Here is an 11,558-nt window from a genome sequence, read left to right on the forward strand (position 1 = left end):
TATGACTCATCAGTCGGTCTCCAACTTCTTTCAGATTCTTATAACTCTATTTCCAATCTTCTCTACTATGGGGTATCGCATTCTCCTTTCCTTAAAGTTGTTTGATAGCGTTATAGATTATTCGGCTCACATGGCAACTTTTAAGAAGATTAAGAGTTCTTAAGAAGTCTTAAGAAGTCTTAAGAAGCTTTTGTAAGCCTTTCAAGAGACTTAAGAACGCGTTCCAAGGTACAAAAGTACGGGGTGTAACAGAATGTGTAGCTACTAACCCTTGCTTTTGACCTTTGAAAACTATACCCTCCCGGGCTCAAATTCTTAAACAAAGGTTTTGAAACTCAAATATCTGTTATAGTTTTCTTTTGCTAAACACTACCCCTTTCCCAAGAAAGTTTTAATGTGTGCACTCGTTTACGACCAATTTTCACAATCCATTCAGGACACCACAATCCCTTCAGTCCCTAGTGGAATTCTCTTTGAATTTTTCTTGCATCTACTTGGTGCTTTCTTCACGAGCAACACACACGACCCGTGGTACTTTGAACTCTCTGCGGTTAGGCTCGTGGGAATATCTTTGGCCATCTACTGAATCCTTTTTAGCTCTACATTCATGCACCCATATCACGGCCCGTACACTCATCCACGTCCTATGAACGGTATTGTGGGGATTCACTTGGAAAAACATTTCAATAATAATTCACAACATTCTTTTAACAGCTGGCTTCTACAAGGCTTGTAATGCTTCCCGATCCATGGAGGTCCTCATGAAATATTTACCAAGTGTGAGTTTTAGTTGAGATTGAAGAATTTCTTTGCCATATTGTGTTCGGTGAAGGTATCATGGTTGATCCTAAAGAAATCAAGGCAGTTAAGAATTTTCCTAGACCTTTATATCTTTGGATATTTGAAGTTTCTTAGGTTTGGCCAATTATTATAGATGGTTTGTAGAAGGGTTTTCATGTATTGCTTTGTCTTTGACCAAGTTGACTCAAAAGAAGGAGAAATTCCAATAGTCAGAAGGATGTGAGACGAATCGACTTACTTCCGCTCTATATTGACTTTACTAGAAGGGTTTGATGGTTTTGTTGTCTATTGTGATGCCTCAAGAATTGGACTTGGTTGTGTATTGATGCAACATTATAAGGTGATAGCCTATGCTTCTAGGCAACTTAAGGTATATTAAAAGAACTATCTAACTCATGATTTAGAGCTAATAGCAGTTATGTTTTCCTTAAAGATTTGGAGACACTATCTCTATGGTGTCCATGTTTATGTATTCACCAATCATAAGAGTTTCTAATACATATTTAAACAAAAGGACTTGAAGCTTTGAAAAGGAGATGGCTTGAGTTGTTGAAAGACTATGATATGAGCATTTTTTATTATCAGAAAAGGAGTAATAGCCACGGTTCAAGTTTCAGGTTACGTTCTCCCTTGTTCTGGATTACTCTTGCTCGTGTTCACTAATAGTTGTAGCTCTTTTGTGTACTCATCGAGCTTAGGGTCTATTTGGGTTAATTACTTTAAAATTTTGCACGAGTGTACCTTCTCAGTTTATGGGGGTCTAGTTGGCTTAAAGGTAGCTACTTTACTTTACTGTTTCATCCTTTTCTAGACTCGCAAGTTGTGTGGTTAGGCTTTCGTTATTTCTTTATTTTTATGACCTCTAGTTATTGTAACTTTGTCATTTTTCGTATAGTCTTTACTTTCCAAGCTTAGTCTTCCTATGATGTTTACTGGGTACCTATTATTTTGGTGTTCATACTACATTTTGTATATGTTTTCTTAATGCAGATCCTAACGTCAGTCGGCAATGTTGATTCAAGCCAGCTGTGAAGATCTTCAGAGATTGAGGGAGAACTGATGGCGTCCTAGTTTGGCCTATCTCCTTCAGTATATAGTTTCTGGCTAGTCTTTTGTATTCAAGACAAGTTTGTACTTTTTGGTCCACTTTTGGGACTTGTACTCGTATATTAGTTTTATAATATCATCCACCAGGTCGTGGGATAGGATCTTTTGTTTATATATATATATATATATATATTGTTGTTACTTCTCTTTGTCACTGTGTTCCTTTTATATTACTTTATATTTCTCGTTGATTATTGTTTCTACCCAATGTACCTATTACTTGTCATTTTAGAATATGAATTGGTTTACCTATTGGTGGGTTATGGTAGGTATCATCATGGCTTGATCTTTTGGGTCGTGACATTCTGCATCCTTTGCTCCTCCATTTTCTTGACCTGAACATTGTGCGTCCCTCCTCCTCCTTCCCCTATTCTTCTTCTCCTTCTTCTTTAGTAATGTATTCTTCTTCGTGGGTTGCTTTTATTGTTTTTTCACTTCTTCTTCTTAAAAAATTGGTAGGTATAAAATTCCATCGAATCACACATTTTGCAGAATGAATTTCTTCATGTAACACTGTATTGCTTGAGAGATGATTTTTCTATTATTTTTATAAGTGAAAATTGTTGTTTTGGATGCATTCCTCATTTGGGTTTATTAAAAATTATTCTAGTCACTTCTGCATATTATCAACAATTGTTGCATATATTTCAGCAACTGCTACAATCAACAAGAAATACAGCAACTGTTGAAATATATATAGCAACTGCTAAAATAATGCAGTTATAGTATATTATCAACAACTTCTACAATAGTTGCAATAATGAATACACTAATGGTTGAAACAAATATAGTTGTCGCATATGTTTTAGCAACTGTTGCTTATTTTTCAACAACTACTACAACAGTTGCAGCAACAGATGTAGCAACTACTAAAACAAAGAAAATAACTTATGCAACAAATATATTTATCGAATATGTTTCAACAATTACTATCATAGGTGCAACAACATATGCAACAATTATTGAAATAAATTAAGCAATTACTAAAATAAGTGAAATTGTTGAATATGGTTCAGCATATGCTTTCAGCAAAACTAGATGCGCCGAATTGGCGACACCCAAAGGCTCTATCATCAAAGTGTTAGCAATAGACATTGGCAGTTGTTAGTATCATTGAGAGAAATAGTTAGAGATATTTTTTTTTGAAACTTCCATACTTTGAATTCAAAAAAGACCTATTTATATTGTCTATCTATTATGATATCCCAAATAAGTGTTGCCTCTATCTCAATTTATGTGATGTAATTTAGTTGGCAAGGAGTTTAAAATAGGTAAAATTTTATAATATTATAATTACCTAGCTTACATTGCTAAAATATAGCCAAAACCTTACATAACATTTTTTTTAGCCCAAAACTCAATTAGATATACATGATATATATATATATATATATTCGGTATACAACAACATACAAAACTTTCATATTTTATTTTTACAAAAAAATTTAGAAACTTGATAGACAATATTATATATTCAATATACAATATTATATAAAATTATAAGAGGTATTTATACACCTATTCAATAATATAGAAGCTTATACATTATTGTATTAAAAAAATTACATAAGGTGTCCCCTAAATGTAGTGGTCTTGAATTTTTATCCCCCATAAGCAAAGTCTTATAAAAATGGTCTTCCTTCCACTTAAGTAGAGTAAAAGTACATTGTTACCCCTCTACACCTCAAATGTTATTAAACAACTCTCTGTGCTCAATTGTCTCTTTATTTATTTTTTAAATGTTTTTTTCTTTTTTTCTTTTATTTATTATTATTTCTTTTCTCTTTTTTTATGTTTTTCATTTTCGTTTGCATTATCTTTTCTTTTTTCTTTTTTCTCAACTTTTACTTTTTCATCTTTTTCAGTTTTCTCTCTCCTTATTTTTTTTTTATTTCTTTCTTTATTTATTTCTCTTTCATTTATTATTGTTTCTTTTATCTATTTTTTTAAAAATATTTTCTTTTTTTTCTTTTGCCCATGGTGTTTAACTTCTTGTCTGAAGGTTCTTGGCTAATAAGTCTTACCACTAAGTTAATAGTTATACAATATCTCATAAATCGAGACTTCTTGTCATGATCCGATTTCTCGAGCCATGACTCATTATGGCACAAGCTATAACCTACATGTAGGTAAGCTGACTCGTATTCCAGAACTAGAAGTAATGGAATTAAGGGTAGAATCTAAATGAGGAAGCAAATAATTACATAAATGACAATGAGATGAGTGAAACCAAAAATATATATACAAACTGATAAATCTCTTCCTGAACCTGGAAGTCACATGTACAGAACTACTACAAAATAGATACAAGTCTCCAAAGTAGAACACATAAATAAATATTTGTCTCAAAAAACAAAAGACTAGTCAATTATATACAGAAGAAGATAGGTAAATCTAGGACGTCATGTGCTCACCCTCGTCTCCGATATTAGACTATAGCACGCTTGAATCAGCTCTCGTAACTGGTATTGACTTGTATCATAAAAATAGATACAAAGTGTAGTATGGTACCAATCAACAGGTACCTAGTAGGCATCATATGACGACTGATCTTGAAAAGTAAAGGTAATATGAAAAACATGAATAATATAGAATAGAGATCAAGGAAAGAATTCTAAATAGGAATGCACACGAGTGTAAAAAAAGAACAGAACTAAGGTAACTAACTACAAGCTAACTACACCTAACTGGACCCCCACAATCCTAAAACGTATACTCGTGTGCAAGTTTAAATAAAAAGTTGAGCAAACCTCTATAGATAGGTACACAAATCTACTCAGAATAAAATGGTGAGTCCATAGCCAAAAAAGTGTAGCCCAAACCTCAAACCATTAATAAATCTCGAAAGACCAATAGAGTGTAACCAAAGTATATCAACTCCATAGAGGATAAGACAGGCGCATGAGCAGACCTTGCATGTGCAAATATAATGGTTGCCGATAGAACATTGTGTATCAACTTTATATATAATAATGGGGCAGTGTGACTAGACCATGAATCTATGATGATAATGACAGACAAAGGAACTTAGTGTATCGACTATGTAGAGGATAATAGGGTAGTGTGGCCAGACCTTGAATCTATGAATATAAATACTACGAAAGATCTCATGTGAACTCATCATCACAGGATCACCGTGGAGCGATGTCCAATCTCAGAAAATCAACCCAACATTCCAAGCTCTAACCATACCTAGTCCCAAGTCGTCAACTGACGCCCAGAATCTCAAATCATCAACGTATGGGACATAAGATATGGGAGGGTTGATAAAAGGTTGTAAAGCTAAGGTAACGCCTAATCTAAGGCATTTAGAATCAAACTCAAGTATGCTACACTAGTGTACAGGGCGCTAAGCCATCTGAATTGATGTCGGAATGGCAATATGGCCTAAAGGCTCACAATATTGCAAGTCTATGGAAATCACTCATCTAAGCCAAGACTAAGGATAAACATGCTCAATAACAACTAGAAAATGCATAAACAACACACCATAAGATAAAGATGATCAACAAGTGAGAACAACATACCAACTATCTCCCAAAAATATTCGATATAGGCCTAAAGCATGATTTCTATCAAGTTAAACAAGATCAACTAGATACCAATACCAAATCCCAATTAATCAACATGCTTTCACATAATCAAGCTCAATCTAAGGAGAGAAAAGTCGTAGCCTACCTCTAGGTTGATCTCACGTGCTCCAATTCAAGTTCTAGAGTCTTTCCCTTCCATATTTCCTATGAATGTTGTCACGCCATCAAAAATAGAATTACTACATTAATACAATTGTTTAGAAACTAAAATTGCTAAAAATAGAGACGAACTAATTTCGGAGTCTAAAACACAAATGCGAGACCCACATTGAAAATTCCAGAATTGACTCCATAAAAGGGTACTAATTAGGTCCTTGAACTTGTGTCCTAAAAAGGAACATAATTCGTGGCACAGAACAACCTAGATGAGCAATATACAAAATATTCCCATTAAAGCTAAAGAAATCAACCAAGGCAGAGCTAAATAGCAAAATGTACCTCAAACAAAGTTCTCCAACAACTTTCGAACACTCTAACATGTTCCCGCAACAATTCCCCAACATTCAGACTTTGAATCACTCAAAATGGAGCAAAGACCACACATAGATTCTCTTCTCGATCACGAAGGAGAGTGTCATAATCATGGCCCACTGAGAAAATCCCCTGAGGAACATGAAGGTTAGACCTCACAATCATAGAGGTTGGACCTCGCAATCACGATAACCAAAAATAGTCAACGAGGGTCAACCCTTCTTTATGAATGCGGGAGGAGGCCACTTGATTGCGGAAGGCAAGAAAACCAGACCCTCATGGTTATGGCCAAAAGCCTCCTGAATGAGAAGGCTACTGAGGCTTGCACCAGCTGAGTTGCATTAGCTGGTTTTTGCTAAGTCCAAAACACCCAATAGGGTGCTCGGGATTCTTTCAAAAACCTGTTCCACAAAGAACTATGCTATCCCACCAAATTTGATATTTTGTGATCAACTCTGAAGTCAATTTCTAGCCAAGGTAATTTCAATAAAAAGTGGGTTCAACACCCAAGTGCCATTTTTATCCAATTCTATAAGGTTCCTAAAGATTATATCAAAAGCCTTGAGAAGTGCATGAAAGGTCATTGTAGACCAAACTCGACATTCTGGAGCTAATTGTGTTGACAGAATTTTCATAGGAGTGCATATTTCAATAATATTTACCAAGGTCAACCTTTGGCTAATTCTTAAAGGGTAAAATACCTAATTGTTTAAAATAACATCACAAAGCCTTGGGACTCAAGTCGACCATGCCACTAGACTAAAATGACTATTTTGGAGCTAATTGAACCATCAAAAATCACTACTAAAAAGGACCCTTTTATGGAGTCACTACTAAAAATGATCGTTTTTAGCCGTTTTGGAGCTGATGAACCATCAAAATTTACTATATAGAAATGACCTGAAGGTTAATTATGACATCCACTACTAAATAGGACTTTTGTCAGCAAAAGAAAGAGTTAAGAAGTACCTGAAGGCTCAAATAAGTCGGGCAACTACTCCCGCATCTCCTGCTTGGTCTCCTAGGTAGACTCCTCGATTGGACAGTGCCTCTAATGGACCTTAACCACAGGAATGGCTCTAGATCATAACCGTCTCAGATCTCTTATAAAATGGCGACGGGCTCCTCAACAAAGGTGAGAAGATCATCCAACTCAATAGAATCATAATGGAGCACATTAGACTCATCTAGAGCATATTGACGAAGCATCGAAACATGGAAATCTGGATAGCTAGCTAAAAATGATGGAAGTAGGGCTAACTCATAAGCAACACCTCTGACTATCCTCAAAATCATAAAAGGCACTATATCTGGCGTAAATCTTGTTCTGCCTACAAAATCTCATCACGCACATCATGAGCGATACCCAAAGGAACAGTCTATCACCAACCGTAAATCTCAACAGCCCACGCCTATGATCCACATAACTCTGGTGCCTACTATGAGTTATCCTAAGCCTATTCTAAATCACATTAACATGATCTATAGTGTTACACTCCACATCTTTGAACTCGGAAGGTTCCTTAAGTTACTTAGAATCTAGTATGTGATCTACTTAAGTTACGACCCTATTGAATGACTCTAAGAAGGGAGAATGTGACACTCCATGGTAGGGAAGGTTGGAAATAGGGCCAAGAGAAGTCGGAAGGAGTTGGAGGCCAAGTAACGGGTCATAGTACTTGACTTATTTACATAAACTACTAACTTAGAAGTCTTACATACATGAGTTACTTGATTACATACCAAGCTTATGTAGCAAAGGTTTCATAGGCTCTTAAAGTGAGACGATATTACGAACCCACGAGGAGGGAAAAAAAATCTCGGTGCAGCTAATGGGAGGGTGACACATGGCAGAACCTAAGAAAGTAGGTGACCCACCTACTTGGGGTCAAGTAGGTGACCCACCTGCTTGGGGGAGGTGGGTCCCACTGCCACGTGGCAGCCCCTCCTTCAACATGTAGATGCGGTGGCCCAATAGGGGCTGGACACATGTCACCTCTTGGGGATGAAACATGTCACACCCTAGGGACACATATATGTATGGATATGTATCCTAATCTTCAGCTTTCATTCACAATTTCCAGCCAAAGCAACGTGAGCAGCCCTAAAAGTGGAGAGAAAATTGTGACGGCTTTGGGAGAAAAAAATAGGTAAGTCCCATTTTCATTCCGTAAATTAATTATATAGAATGTACCACAATGATATGGAAGTATTATTAGTATAAAATTAGATTTCGGTGCAGCTAAAAAAATGGACAGCAAGCTGCCACAACGTTTCAGCACGCTAAAAAAATTCCGAGGCGTGATTTCGATGAGTTCTAGCCAATTTCGGGAAAGGTTTGTTCTTACCCTTTAATTTGAAGTTTATGAGGTTAAATTAGGGTGTATTACACGCCTTAGGAGCTGCTGAAAGTTGGGGAAAAAGTCTTAAAAGTTCGGCGTTCAAAATAATCGAAATTGGAATCGATATAGTTAATTGTAATCGAATAATGCGTTGCTCTGTGGTGTGTGACTGATGGTCGTGTGGTGAGTTGTTAGGGTGCTGGAATGTGTGTTGATAAGGGTGTGGGGGGCTTCTGGTTGCATCCACATGACCCTTCTCTTTGCAATTAAAGAATTTGCGAAAGAAAGATTAAAAACTCTAGTTTTGGTATCATAGTTTTGAGTGAGTCGTTGGGGGTTTATATTGTGTAATGTTGTCATAATATGCATATGTATGGGCTTCTGGTGGTATTGTTGGTTGGCTTCAGGTGTTAAGGACATGGTTGAGAATAGTCCATAAGAGGTATGTGAAGCCTATCCCTTCTCTTCTTTTGGCATGTCGTAGAGGTAAGTAAAAAATGATATAATCTCTAAAGTGATTCCATTCCTAAGTGTCTTTTATTAAGTTTTGATTGTTGAACTTTTATGATAGTTAAGCTAATTTCCTTGAATCTTTTATACATTGAGGACTTAGTGAATATATAGACTCCTAGTCATAAAACTATTTGAAGACGAGTACTCTAGAATTCTTAAGTGAATAGTCTTACTTTGGTATAGGTCTAGGGACCTCGAGATGTAATTAATGTAGCCCCTAATGGCATTTAGAGGGCAGCTAGAATGACTATACTGCTACTCGAATTCTTAGACAATAGCTTAGTCCTCTTATATAGTTGAGTCTCAGATAATGATTTAAACTGTGTTTTGTTTCTCACTACTCTACTCGTGTATACTGTAACACTTCTTCTCCGAGTCCCGGGCCGGTTGCCAGATTCGTGCAATTCACTACATTGTTCACTGAGTCCCTATCTAGAGGGCCAACATCTGTATGTATATATATGATGGTCCTGGGGCCTGATACTGATACTATAATGATGTGTTGTGATAAAGTAACGATGGCCTGGGGCCTGATACTGATACTATGATTATGTGTTGTAATAAGATGATGATGGCACGGGGCCTGATACTGAAACTACATATATGATTCACCGGACCCCTGATGGGGCCGGCTATATTGAAAATTTGAGCATGCATGTCTTTATAATTTACAGAGTGCAGGTAAATGTTTCTGACTTGATAAATTGTTCTCTTGTTCCTCTGTTTCGGATATACCTCCAGTTATATTATGTTATACTTTACATACTCAGTACATATGTCGTACTAACCCCCCTTTTCTTCGGGGGGGCTGCATTTCAGGCCCGTAGGTATAGGTACACAGGTTAGGGATCCGTCAACATAGGAGTCCCACTCAGCGGTCGAAGAGCGCTCCATTGTGCTGGAGCCTAATTTTGGGTACTAAAATCTGATATGCATATTAGTTTGATCACGGGTACGGCGGGGGCCTTGTCCCACCTTATGTTACTATTTTTTTACTCTTAGAGGTCTGTGGATACGGGTGTGGGTTGGACGTATGTGAGTTGTGTGTGTATATAAACTGTATATGAACTATATATGAGTTGTATATGTGCTGTATATGAGCTGTACATGAGTGGTATATGAGCTATGTGTATGTGTATGTACGACTGTACTGATATGACTTATACTTCGGGGCATTCCTGGTATCGTGGCGGCCTTGTTGGCTCGCATATATTTGTATTACGAACGTCCTTATGTCTTACTACAGCCTTGTCGGCCTGTATGTTACTTTCCTTTTTAATATATATTTAGTGTAAATAGGTTATGCATAGTTGGCTGGGGTACACATGGGTGTCGAGTTCGGGCACTCATCACGGCCTATGGGGATGGGTCGTGACAAAAGTGGTATCAGAGCGTTTCTTTTCTTGGAGTGTCCACAGACTATTTTTAGTAGAGGCTTGTTTATCGGTGTGGTGTGCACCACATCTATAAACAGGAGGCTACAGGACATTTAGGATATTGTCTTCTTCTTATCTTAGATTGTACGATAGAGCTATACTTTCTGGATGACCCTCCACTAACCGATCTATATGTTTACAATAATGCCTCCAAGGAAAGAGACCACGGCCCAGAGGGGCAAGTCAACAATGAGGGAAACTAGTCAGACCTCGAGAGTTACCAGGGCCTGTGCCTAATCTATGCCAAGGATTGTACTCTAGTCGGCGAGCTCTACCATACCGCCACCTCCAGAGGATCTTGGAGCAGCAGCTGCTGCAGATCCTGAACCTCCAATACAAGAGCCTCCTATCCCACAGCAAATGGTGGAAGATAGAGCTATGAGAGATGCCGTGCAGCTGTTGACTGGGCTAATGGCAGGACAGGCCTGGAGGCGTGGCCCAGATGATGCCAACAGGCAAGATAGCTTGAGGGTCCGTGATTTCCTAGCTTGCAACCCCCCAGAATTTCATAGATCAAGAATTGTAGAGGATCCACAGGAATTTATTCAACAAATGCAGCGTACACTACGAATCATTAGGGCTTCGGAGACTGAATCAGTTGAATTGACCTCCTATAGGCTACGTGATGTAGCCGCTAACTGGCACGAGTCTTGGGAGTTATCAAAGGGCGAGGGTTCTCCTCCAGCAGAATGGGATGAGTTTGTAGAAGCTTTTCTTAGCCACTTCCTGCCTCCAGAAATGAGACGATCTAGGGTGGATAGATTCTTACAGTTAAAGCAGAACGACAGGAGTGTTCGAGACTATAGCCTCTAGTTTGACTCATTGGCAAGACATGCCCCCACAGTTGTAGCTGATATAGCAGATAGGGTGCATCGATACGTTATGGGCCTGGACCTTTATTTGGTTGATAGTTCTATGGCCATAGCTTCTCAGCCAGGCATGGATATTGCCTGGGTACAAGCATATGCCCAAGGGGTAGAAGAGCGACATAGAAGGCGTCAACCTGACAGTGGGTTTGATAAATGTCAGCCTAAGAGGTCTAAGTCAGTTGGTTATCCAGGGGAATTTCGCAGCGGGCAATTCTAGCAGTTTGGTAGATATTCCTCCCAGCCAGCTCGAAGAGTACCTCCACAATTTCCAGGTGGGCAAGTTGAAAGCGTTAGATATTCAGAAGCCGGACAAGGCTCTAGATATTCAGGTATACAGGTGAACCATAGTTCTCGACAGTTAAGGCCCCCGATACCCCAGTATCCTTACTGTAATAGGCCTCATTTTGGGGAATGTCGTTGGACTAC

The sequence above is a fragment of the Solanum dulcamara genome, chromosome 9, assembly GCF_947179165.1.
Source record: "Solanum dulcamara chromosome 9, daSolDulc1.2, whole genome shotgun sequence".
Lineage (NCBI taxonomy): Eukaryota > Viridiplantae > Streptophyta > Magnoliopsida > Solanales > Solanaceae > Solanum > Solanum dulcamara.